Consider the following 10075-nt stretch of genomic DNA (forward strand, 5'->3'; position numbering starts at 1 on the left):
CATCGTACAGTGTTTGCTGCAATTCATACTGACATGTGGCACTGGGTAGGATGGGGACGTGTGTTAGAAAATTCATATGCCAATAATTCACTGTGACATTTATTGTATTTTACACTAGGCTACAAATAAAATCACCACCAACATTGCAAACCTCTAGGGCTGTTAATAGTCATGGCTAATATATAACCGGCAATCCCAGCATTGTGAAACGCGTCGGAGGACTGATCACGTGATCTCATTTCACAATAAATATAGCTGCATGCTGGAATGGATGACTGCAGTGCAGAATTTCATCACGCGTTGATCTGACGGGTCCAGGGAGAACTATAGGTCACGCACCCATGACTTCCTCTCCTAAACATGGCAGCATCTGCTGGACAACTCTAGGCTAGGTTATAAAGTGTATATCCAGCTAAGTAAACAACTGTCCTCACCAGTTTACATCATACCAGGGGTGCTGATAAGTTCCTGGCTTCGCCCCGTTCCAGATGAAACAGAGAAGCGAGTGTGTGGGGATATATGACAGCCAATATCTTCGTATGTAACTGTGCAAATATCAGGTGTTTGCGGTTCCTTTAGCGAGAAGCTGCGATGAGGCACAAGCAAGTTTCATGGCGTTGGAGTTACGGGCCGTCACAAAGTTTTTGTTTCTCCAAGAAAGTCAGCACTGAGGACATCCACACTGAGATGTCACACTGGGGGAGAAGTGTCCTTCCTACAGCACTGTCACAGCCTGGATATCCTGTCTCATGCCTGGTCATTTCACCGCTAAAGATCGGCTCTGCAGTGAGCGCCCACCAACCTCATCTGACCAACCTGCAATTAAATCCACGAGCTGATTGAGGACCAGAAAGTATCCCCCCCAAAAAATATCCGCCCAGATACTGGACATCTTATGGGAGCGTGTTGGGGTTGCTATCGCCACTATCCTAGACATGCGTAAGCTTTCAGTGAAGTGGGTGGCGAAATGCTTGAACAGCGATCACAGGAAGTAACTAGTTAAAGCATCCAAAGCCATTTTGGCCCATTTGGAAGCTGCACAGGAGTTTTTGGCCAGTGTAGTGACTGAGTATGAAACCTGGCTGCACATCCATGATCGTGAAACCAAGGAACAGCCAAACAAATGGCACCATAGTGGGTGCCCATGCACCCCCACACCCAGAGATCCTCCACAAAAGTCATGACATTCCTTTTTCAGGTACAAAGACAGTATTCTGTTGGTGGACTACCTACCTCAGGGCTCTAGTATCAGCGGATAGTCTCCTGGACCAGCTGAAGGAGGCAATTAAAGTCATTGAGAATCGTGAAAAAAATAAAGCAGATACTTACCTAAGGAGAGAGAAGGTTCTGAGTCCTATAGAGCAGTGTTTCTCAACATTTTATTGGTATGTACCCCTTTTAAAACCCTGTACTCACCAAGTACCCCCTAGCATAGTAAATATTATCATAAGTACCCCTTGACAAATATACATTTAATTATAGTACATGCTAATTGGTTCTAAACAATGTCCAAGAATTTACGGTTGCTTTATATTAGCTAAAATACTAATTTAGTGATGTTTAAATAAGATCTATCATTTTCTAAAACTCTAAATTTGTTATTCTTGGTTAAATATATCAAGTCCGAGTACCCCCTGGACCCATCAGAAGTACCCCCTGGGGTACGTGTACCGCATGTTGAGAACCTAGGCTATAGAGCATGGGTCCCCAACCTGGGGGCCGCGGCCCCCTGGGGGTCCTTGGGCAGATTTCTGGGGGGCCGCGGCTTCTACCTCTCCCCCCGCGGCCGCCACTCCTGTTACATTATGAGCGGGCGGCCGCTTCCTTCCTTATATTCCTCCAGCTGCGGCTCTCCTCTTTACAGCATGTCGTATTACAGCAGCGCTTCCTGCGCGGCTGCTGTAAGGAGCCAAGGGAGCCGAGACAGCGGTTCCCATGGTAACGGTGATGCGTATCGCCGCTACAGGAAGCCGCTACCCCGCCTCCTTCCACTGTACTTGCTACACTGGGCTAACTGTACTTGCTATACTGGGCTAACTGTACTTGCTATACTGGGCTAACTGTACTTGCTATACTGGGCTAACTGTACTTGCTATACTGGGCTAACTATACTTGCTATACTGGGCTAACTATACTTGCTATACTGGGCTAACTATACTTGCTACACTGGGCTAACTATACTTGCTACACTGGGCTAACTATACTTGCTACACTGGGCTAACTGTACTAGCTATACCGGGCTAACTGTACTTGCTATACCGGGCTAACTGTACTTGCTACACTGGGCTGACTGTACTTGCTATACTGGGCTAACTGTACTTGCTATACTGGGCTAACTGTACGTGCTACACTGGGGTAACTGTACTTGCTATATTGGGCTAACTGTACTTGCTATATTGGGCTAACTGTACTTGCTATATTGGGCTAACTGTACTTGCTACACTGGGCTAACTGTACTTGCTACACTGGGCTAACTGTACTTGCTACACTGGGCTAACTGTACTTGCTATACTGGGGTAACTATACTACCTAACTAATTATACTAGGCAACTATAGTCCTTATACAGGGGCAACTGTGTTAGCTACCTATACTGGGGGCAATACCTACTTGCCTATATACTACACTCAAAATCAGAGGAAAGAGGGGGGCTGCCACCGCCACTAACCACGCCTCCCCCCCCCTGGGGGGGGGGGGGCAGAGAAAAGTTTGGTCGGGATAGTGGGCCCCGGGCTTAAAAAGGTTGGGGACCCCTGCTATAGAGCCTTCCCTCTCCTCTCCCGGTCCCCTCATTGCAGGGGCAGCTCCACTGTTTGAATCCCTTGCTGCGGAAGACTTTGGAAGTCTCCGGGAGCCGAGTCCTCCTGAAGAAAGACGGCTCCATACGGCACACGCGCACAAGAGAGGGCGCTCGCGCGTGCGCAGTATAGAGTCGTCTGTCTTCGAGAGCACTCGGGCTCCTGAAGACTTCTGAAGCCTCCCTTTGGCGTTGGAGACAGTAGTATTTGACCAAATTTTTGAATACTGCTACGGGGGGAGCCAACGCAGGAACGGGCACCGGGAGAGGAAAGGGAAGGCTCTAGGACCCAGAGCCTTCCCTCTCCTTAGGTAGGTATCTGGTTTATTTTTGTTACAAGCGATTCCCATTCACCTTAAGACAAAATGCTGTGGAACTTTGACCAAGAGGATCCCATTTTTTTATTTTTTTTTGCAGAGCAACGTATTGTGGTCATTTCTGACATCAAACAGGCTGCAGATAGCTGGTTTGAGGCCCAACCAAAGGACTTTTATTTAAACTGTCTGGAAAAGCTGCAACTATTCTGTACCAAGTGCATCAGTCTCAGGGGGGAATATTTTGAATAAGTGTGCCATTTCATAACTTTGTCTCTCTCCTTTCTAGGCAAAGCCAGGAACCTATCAGCATCCCCTCGTATTTTATCCAGCTGTACTACACAGATATACAGATACAGTAAATATATATGCAGATATGCTCTAGGGTGAGGTTCACTTACTTTTATTTCCCTGATTATTAGAAAGGATTTGTGGTAGGGGTGGTTCAGCACCCTGTAGAAAAAAGGTACAGGAGACAAAAGAACGGGAGCCCAGTAGTGCAATATGTAAGTAGTCACAATGGAAGTAAGCATATTAAAAGCACTACTCACAAAGGGAGGTTGCTCGGGGCAACCAACCACAGAAAGCAGGTGGAGACAACAAACCCGACTCCACTCGGAGTGGTCCTAGCCAGAACCAGAAGGATGGTCGCTCTCTTAGAAGAAAACAAGGGACAGAATCCACTGTGGAAGAATCCACTAGTGGTCTGGCACCACCCCTCGGACAGGATAGGCTCCCTACGCTCACTTGATTTTTTCATTTGGCACTGCTATTGGCCTGGCCTGATGAAGCGGGCTGAGACCCGCGAAATGCGTTGCCTGTGCTAATAAAAATCTTTTGTATTAATTACAGAGATTTAGTCATTGAGGTAAGCTACCTCATTACCGTTCATTTTTAAGCTGTTTTATTACACCAGGGCGCCTCTTTTCCTTCGTTGTGATTATTAGAAAGTTGTAGCAGTGACAGACTGACATTTACTTGACATAATTTATAAATTATGATTACTATAGCTCTGGAAGTGGAGTACCCTTTAATATGCCAGTGTACTACCAAATCTTACACATGCTTAACATGGGGTCTTGATCATTATTGCCATCTATTTGTATTATAGATATTACTCACATTTTGAGATAATGGTATAAAACCTCCATCATGCACAGTATAAGCTGTTACTCTGTGTCTGCACTGATAGTAAACTAGCTGCAGTGTGTGCTGATCTCTGCTGCCTGCAGTATTTACAGTATAAGCTGTTATTCTGTGCCTGTACTGATAGTACACTAGCTGCAGTGTGTGCTGACCGCTGCTGCCTCCAGCATGTACAGTATAAACTGTTACTCTGTACCTGTTCTAATAGTAAACTAGCTGCAGTGAGTGCTTATCTCTGTTACATCCAGTATGTACAGTATAAGCTGTTACTCTGTGCTTGTACTGATAGTAATATAGCTGCAGTGTGTGCGGATCTCTGCTGCCTCCAGTATGTACAGTATAAGTTTTTACTCTGTGCCTGTACTGATAGTAAACTAGCTGCAGCGTGTACTGATTAGTGTTGAGCCGAAATTTACGTAATTTCATGTTTCCGTAATTACGGACACCAATTTTTGCCACTACGTCGCAAATTCGTAATTTCGTAATTGCCATACAAACAGTAATCCGGAATTCTGTAAGCGAAATTTCCATCACGTAATTCGTGTTTACCTTGAAATTTTGTAATTTCATGTTTTCTATAAAAACAGTTATTTTAATTACGAAAATGGATGTAATTTCATTTTTTTTGTAATTATGCAAATGTAAGTAATTACTAAACGCAGGAAAGTCACTGATTGATTGCAATTGCTGATAATGCAAAGGCCCCTGCACATGCTGCCGCTTTGAGAGTAGGAACACACTAGGCAGAAACGCTTGCGTTGCGGAAAATGCACATAATGCAAGGCAATCAAATTTGATGATATATTTCCACTTTCTGTTGATTTTCTAGTGATTTGCATAAAATGCATAAAAAACACATGCAAAATGCATACAAAACGAATATGCAATTTATATATTCAAACCATAAACGCATTAAAATGCACGCAAAAAGCAAGAAAAATGCGTGTGTGAAACAAAAACACAAAACACACAGAAAATGCACATAAAACACATAAAAACCGCATATGCAGCAAAACGCTACCAAAACTCTACCTTTTCTGAACTGCCTAGTGTGTTCCTACCCTAAATGTATCATGGTAAAAACACACTAGAATCGCATATACGGTTTCCACTATGTGCAATGGAAAACGCGTATGCGATTCTGCCTAGTGTATTCCTACCCTCAGGGGGCTTTACCTGCAGCCACTTCTAAGACAGGTGCTCTTTGCCAAGGTGCACTTAGCGGTCATGCATCATGCTGAGACACTTGGTTTTGGGCCTTGCAATATCTGACAATGCAAAGGTCGCTGCACCTGTTGTCACTTTAAATGTATCTGGAGGCTTTGGACTGGAACACAATTTCGAGAACGGACGAATTTCCGCGTTCAACACGAAATTCTGATTTGTTTCCGTTACAAAAACGATCGTAATTACGAAATTCCACATAAACGCAAAATTTCACGTAATCTTGTGAAATTACACATTTTCGATTACAGCTATAATCGTAAATTCCCGAATTATGCGAAATTTCGCATAATGGTAATTAGGTCATTACGCTACTAGTGCTGAACTCTGCTGCCTCCAGTGTGTACAGCATAAGCTGTGAGGCCTTGTTCACATTGCGTTTGGCTTGCGTGTCCATCCGCGGTGGGCTTTTCTATCCGCGTTTTTTAAAGCGTTTCCGGCAATTTTCTGCACGTTCGCTCGTTTTTTTTTTTTTTTTTATGTTTTTGTAAGTGCTTTTGCAGAGCGCTTCCGTTTTTTCATCCGAAAAAAAATCCTAAAAAAAAAATACAATGTATTATTTTTTTTTAAACGCTCACGCAATCGCTTGCCAAAGCAATTTTGTGAGCGTTTTGCGTTTTTCCTATACCTTCCATTGAGGCAAATCGTCTAAAAAAATGGCCCAAGCACCGCTTTTCTAAGCGGATCGCAAACAAACCGTTCTGATATGAACTCTCTCATAGAGAATCATTGCACAAGCGCTTTCAGGGCGATTTTGAAAATTGCCCGCACTTAAAATTTTACAAAAACGTCTATAATGTGAACAAGGCCTTACTCTGTGCCTGTACTGATCTAATCTAGCTGCAGGGTGTGCCCATAGTGCTTGAATAATGTGCTTTTAAAATGTTGCCATTGCTTCTAAAGGTGGCCATACACTGGTCGATTTGCCATCAGATTCGACCAACAGATAGATCCCTCTCTGATCGAATCTGATCAGAGAGGGATCGTATGGCCACCTTTACTGCAAACAGATTGTGAATCGATTTCAGCCTGAAACCGATCACAATCTGTGGAGCTGCTGCCCCCCCCTGCATACATTACCTGTTCCGGCCGGCGCGAGTCCCTGCTGTCTTCTTCTCCACTCCGGCTACTGAACTTCCTGTCCAGGGGAAGTTTAAACAGTAGAGGGCGCTCCACTGTTTAAACGTCCTGCCGGGACAGGAAGTTCTGTGTAGCTCTGGAGCCCGAAGCGGAGAAGAAACGGTCTGGAGCCCGAAGCGGAGAAGAAGACCAGGGGACTCGCGCCGGCCGGAACAGGTAATGTATACCCGCTGTATTGCGTCGGTCGTCGGGCATTCGAACGCCGCTAACGACGCACTCCCGACCCGCCGGCGACCGCGAAAAATCTTCCGCACGGATGGGGCGACGGGAACGATTGATTTCGGACGGAAATCAATCGTTCTGTCAGCGGTGTGCGCGGCGATTTCACAGCCGTTTCGATCACTGTGATCGAAAACGGCTGTACATCGGCGGGAAAATCCTTAGGTGTATGGGCCCCTTAAAGTGTTTCTTCCTTGCCTCTTACATTCTGCTCTACACTCCTTATTATCCTTGTGCAGATCAGCACTTCAGTGAAAAGTGTCAGTATTTGAAAACAGGGCTAAAATCAGTTCATTGTAAGACAGTGAGCACAGCTGTGTATAAGAAGAACCTGCTTGCTGCAGACAGTGACCCCCCCCCCCCCCTCCCTTCCTCCCTGCGTGTCTCATGTGACGGCGGGCTCTGCGGTTTCTGGAAGCCCCAGCGTACTCACAGGTGGTTGTTTTTGCCGTCTCGTCCCGCGGATTCTTGTCAGCGGTCCATGTTCTCCTGACAAATCATCTCTGGATCTGGCAGAGCGCAGTGGGGGCTAATCACTGTGATGTCACATGACATCGGCCTTTGATCCTGAGCAGGAAATTAACTTTGGGATTACAGACATATTTCTCACATAGAAAGTAGGTCAGTAAATATCTTCTTGTTGTGTATTAAAGCCCCTTTTACCAGAATGAATTGTCCGAGAGGCCTCTTTAATAAGGGAAGAACAAAGTCCGTCAGATCGCAGTCGCCGCTCAGGATAAACCTCTCAGGAAATTGATGCTAATTAATTCTGAGGTTAGGGTACGCGGCTGTGCTCTGTGACATAAACTAATGATTAGAGGTTAAACTTTGGTATTGAAAGAGGAACGTCAACCAAGAATTGAATTTCATCCCAATCAGTAGCTGATACCCCCTTTTACATGAGAAATATTTTCCTTTTCTCAAATATATCATCAGGGGGCTCTGTGTGGCTGATATTGTGGTGAAACCCCTCCCACAGTGTGATGTCATGACCATGGTCCTGACAGTTTCCTGTCTGTGAACCTCATTGCATTGTGGGAAATAACAGCTTTTTTTTCAACTGCCAAGCAAGCAGTATCTCCCCCTGTGCACAGAACTCTAAGGACCCTTTTACACTTAATAAGGTGGTATGCGTTAGTGTGCGTTAGTATGCGTTTTTTCCATAGCATTGCATTGTGAAAAAGATTTAAACCACGTATAGTGGGAACTGTGCCATAGGAAAACATGGCACAGTTTTCTTTCAGTTTTAACTGAAAATAACTGATGAAGTGTGAAAGGGGCCTTAGGGCCTTAGCTCACTGACACAGTTGTGTACGCTTTTCAGTTATACATCAATGTTACAGATGCTGAGAAGCGGACACAACTGCATTAGTGGGCCCAGGCCCTTAGTAATGACCATTCCGTACAGATCACCTGGCAGAACTAAAGATGTCACCACCAGTAGATTTCAGAATGTATATCAGGGAGAGGAAAGACTTTACAATGCAAACACTGACTAAATAATCTATGAATGAATATTATAAACAGTTATCGATGTTATTCATTATATTTTTACCACAGTTCCTCTCTAACCTTTTGGGGACCGCCACAAGTAAATCCTACGCTGCACTTGTGGCTGCCCTAGGCTGATGCTGCGTAGGATTTACGCCACCTGCTTTACCTGATCCCGCCAGGATCATGAGCACCCGAGAGGGGAGATTAAGCTGTCATATCCAGTGGCTGGATAGTGTACTGGTTAAGGGCACCACCTTTAGCATGGGAGACCAGGGTTCAAATCCTGGCTAGGGTCAGTACCTATTCAGTAAGGCGTTCAAGGCAAGACTCCCCAACACTGCTGGGTGGCCTCTTGAGCGCGTCACAGTGGCTGCAGCTCTTGAGCGCTTTGAGTCAGGAGAAAAAGCGCTATACAAATGTTTGGATTATTATTATAATATGACAGCTCCCCTCACTCATCAGGAACTATAGCGATTGGCTCCTGGTCACGTGATTACTACGATCGCCGGCCGATCATAGTGATCACTGTTGAGCAGCGACGGTAGGAGGGGAAGAACAGGATGGGACTCGCCTTCCTAACGTTCCCATGGTAATTGTCGCTCTGCCCGGCATCCCTGCTTGCTCTGACTCTGTCAGGTCCCGGTTTGATGACTTCATCAAGCCGGGACCCGGAACTTAGCGTCAGTGCGAAGGGGTATGCTGGGCAGAGCGGAGGGTGCTGAGCTGCTCATCGCAGGACCCTGGGAGGTGAGTAGTGGCTGCTGGCAATACTGGGTACACCTGGCTATACTGGGGACACTGATGCCTAGCTAACTATACTGGCGATATGGCTACCCGGCTATCTAAACCCTCCGACACCCCCCCCCCCCCCCGCATGTAAATTGCTTGGGTCTCCTAAGGGGGCAGCCGGTCCCCAGAAGGTTAAGGTGTAAATCTGTCCAGGGAAAAGTCCCCATGCGGGTTTCAGTATGGTGGGGATGACATTTTGTAGCTGTTACATAGATGTAATTGTATTATCTAGCAATTATTCTCTGAAACCTGCTGTACACAAGCACTGTATTGTGGTCTCTGACCCTCACTGCTCCACCCTTGTTCAGCTTCTGAATGAGAGGAAATGATTATAAATTTAATACCCCATATCCAGAAATATTATCATTCCTTTCCTTCCCCCCCATTGAAAACAAAGTCCCCCACCTCATATACACCTACATGGGGTTAACAACCCTGAGGATCACATGACTCCTCCACCCCCAATCAGATTCCACAACTCCTCTCCACCACAGACTTCCTGGAGTCCAGGCGTCTCATCTGTCTATGGGTGGAGCTAACAGCAATGTATGGGAGCGAAACTAGATGGCAGGGTGCCCCTTCCCACCATCCCTAAAAACCGCCTACAACAGTGTACTGCCTCCCCCTACCTGAGGGTGTGTGCATGACTGCCACCATACAACTGTTAACTGACTGACCATTCAGTGGCCCTCACCATAACCCAATATGGCCCCGGTGATGGCTGCCCGTTCCTGTCCTGTTTTAAGAGCTTGTAAAGTCCTTTTGGTAAGAGTGCTACACAGTAGTGCTGATCACTGTCCTCAAAGAATGTTTCCTTGTGGGAGCAGCTGTGGAGAAGCCCATGGTCTGTTTATCAGGTGATTCATCTGTAAGCCTCTGATTGGCTGATCATCATCAGCCCACCCAGGGAGCAAATCTAAGGTGTGATCACATGACCATGGCCAGTCAGTCAGA

The sequence above is a fragment of the Hyperolius riggenbachi genome, chromosome 3 (genome assembly GCF_040937935.1).
Source record: "Hyperolius riggenbachi isolate aHypRig1 chromosome 3, aHypRig1.pri, whole genome shotgun sequence".
NCBI lineage: Eukaryota > Metazoa > Chordata > Amphibia > Anura > Hyperoliidae > Hyperolius > Hyperolius riggenbachi.